Source organism: Colobus angolensis, unplaced genomic scaffold, assembly GCF_000951035.1.
Source record: "Colobus angolensis palliatus isolate OR3802 unplaced genomic scaffold, Cang.pa_1.0 Scaffold49, whole genome shotgun sequence".
Taxonomy (NCBI): Eukaryota; Metazoa; Chordata; class Mammalia; order Primates; family Cercopithecidae; genus Colobus; species Colobus angolensis.
The window spans coordinates 9,356,652-9,359,600 of NW_012118376.1; positions in this window are offsets into that span (position 1 = coordinate 9,356,652).

The window sequence follows — 2,949 nt, forward strand, 5'->3', positions numbered from 1 at the left end:
TGTCTTCCGGAGCATAGGAGGAGCAGTTTTTGAGGACAACTTGGTAGGGGGAAGCCAGTGAGCCAGGAGTGCTGATCGGTCAGGGATGAAATCATAAGGAATCAAAGCTGTCATCTAGAGCTGAGTCAGTTCCTGGGTGGGGGCCACAAGATCAGATGAGCCAGTTTATCGATCTCGGTGGGGCCAGCTGATCCATCACGTGCAGGGTCTGCAAAATCTCTCAAGCGCTGATCTTAGGAGCAGTTTAGGGAGGGTCAGAATCTTGTAGCCTTCAGCTGCATGACTCCTAAACCATAATTTCTAATCTCGTGGCTAATGTTACTCCTACAAAGGCAGTTTGGTCCCCAGGCAAGAAGGAGGTCTGCTTTGGGAAAGGGCTGTTATTGTCCTTGTTCCAAACTGTAAACTATAAACTAAATTTCTCCCAAAGTTAGTTTAGCTTACGCCCAGGAATGAACAAGGACAGCTTGGAGGTTAGAAGCAAGATGAAGTCGATTAAGTTAGATCTCTTTCACTGTCTCAGTCGCAATTTTGCAAAGGTGGTTTCAGATATGAGAAAGAGAACTGAATTCTTTGGGAGAGCACATCATTAAAATTCCTTTGCAGAGCTATTTGGCATCGTTTAGTAAAGTTGAAGATGCACAATTATTTGATAGCAATTTTACTCCAGGATGAACATCCGAGGGCGGCGGTTCTAAAGTGCGGTCTTCAGGCCAACAGCATCAACATTGCTTAAGGACTTGTTAGAAATGAATTAGAAACTCTGGGGGTGGAATTCAACAGTCTATTCTTTAATAAAACTCTCAGGTGATTCTGATGCTTTCTAAAATTTGAGGGCCACTGGCCTAGAGAAATACTTGCAAATCAACACAAGGCGTCAGATTTGGGGTTCGTTTTGGCATTGATGGTAGTAGAATAGATGGGGTAACAATTTAAATACTCATCAATATGACACGCAATGAAAAATTATATATTCATATCATGAAACACTATATAGCAGATACAATGAGTGAATTAAAATTATATGTATTAAGCTAAATAAATATTTAAACTTGAGTGATAAGACTTAGGAATTTTCAGAAAGCAAACAAACACCCCCTTCCCCACTAAAGAAAACTTGAGTGAGAAAAATAAGCTTAAAAGGACATATACAGTATTATACAATTTCTGTAAAGTCAAAAATCATGCCAAACAATATTATCTTTTGTTAAGAAATATATACTTGTGTAGTAAAAGTATAAATACATAAAAGAGAATGACAAATGCTAAATTAAAGATATTGTACTGGGAATGTGATAGGGAAGGGAGTCTATTGTGTTTAGAAATGTTTTATTTTAGACTGAGTAGGTGTTCATTGTATTACCTAATGTATTTTCTTTCTTTTTTTATGAGATGGAGTTTCACTCTTGTCACCCAGGCTGGAGTGCAATGGCGAGATCTCAGCTCACCGCAACCTCTGTCTCCCAGGTTCAAGTGATTCTTCTGCCTCAGCCTTCTGAGTAGCTGAGATTATAGGCATGCACCACCAAGCCCGGCTAATTTTTTGTATTTTTAGTAAAGAGGGGGTTTCTCCATGTTGGTCAGGATGGTCTTGAACTCCCGACCTCAGGTGATCCATCTGCCTTGGGCTCCCAAAGTGCTGGGATTACAGGTGTGAGCCACCGCACCTGGCCACATAATGTATTTTCTAGACATTTTTTGCTTGATTTGTTTTGTAAAGAATTGAAATAAAATGAAACTTATATACATGAACTCCAGAAAAACTCTGATACATAATCCTCTTGGGATCATAGTACTTTATTCTTTATTCTTTTTTTTTTTGAGACGGACTCCCTCTTTGTTGCCCAGGCGTGCAGTGGCACAATCTTGCCTCACTGTGACCTCTGCCTCCCGGGTTCAGCTGATTCTCCCGCCTCAGCCTCCTGAGCAGTTGGGATTACAGGCATGTGCTCCCACGCCTGATTAATTTTTGTATTTTTAGTAGATGTGGGGTTTTGCCATGTTGTCCTGGCTGATCTCAAACTCCTGGCCTCAGGTGATCCGCCTGCCTCAGCCTCCCAAAGTGCTGGGATTACAGGTATGAGCCACCATCCTGGCCCATAGAACTTTGTTCTTGATCCTTTTTTCCTCCTTCACAAAGGTGACTTTATTGATTTCTCTGGTGATGTTTTGGGGTCTACCCCCTTCCCCCAGCTCTCTCCAGTCACCCATCCCCAACTCAGTCATAGAGGAGACCACCTTTTCCGCACAGGAAGGAGCTCAGGAATCCTGTCAGTGCGTAAAGGAGGGCACAGAGAGATAAGGAGAGACTGGAGAAGGAAGCAGGGAGTCTGAGATGAGAGGTCTCCAACAGAGTGCGGAAAGAGAGGCCTAGGGGCAAGAGAGATGCAAGAAGCAAGGAGGAGGCTCTCAGTAGAGGCAGAGGGAGAAGAGAGGCGGAGCCCAAAGTGTCCTTTTAAATCTGGCCATACCCCGACTTTGGACCCCACCTGCAGCTTGGTCTTACCACCTCCCCATCCCTCTTTGCATCCTCTCTTTCAGCCCTGAGGCTGGTCTTGCCACTGCCCAGACATTTCAAGTTGTACATCTTCCTTGCCGCCTCCACAACCTTTCATCTAGGGTCCCTCCCTCTTTTCTGTCCAAAGTCCTTCCCATTCTTTAAGTTGGAGCACTAGATAAATCTAGGCACGAGAGATGGGGTGTGTGTGTGTGTGTGTGTGAGAGAGAGAGAGAGAAAGAGGGAAAGAGAGAGAGAGAGAGGAGCGAGGAGAGAGCGAGAAAGAGAGAGAGAGAGAGGGGGCGGGGAGAGAGAGAGGTGGGAGGAGAGAGAGAGAGGAGAGAGGACAGGTATTTGGGGGCTTGGGAGGAGCTGCAGAGGAGAGAGAGGACAGGTATTTGGGGGCTGGGGTGAGGCTGCACAGGAAGCTGAGGGGGTCAGAGGAAGGGAAA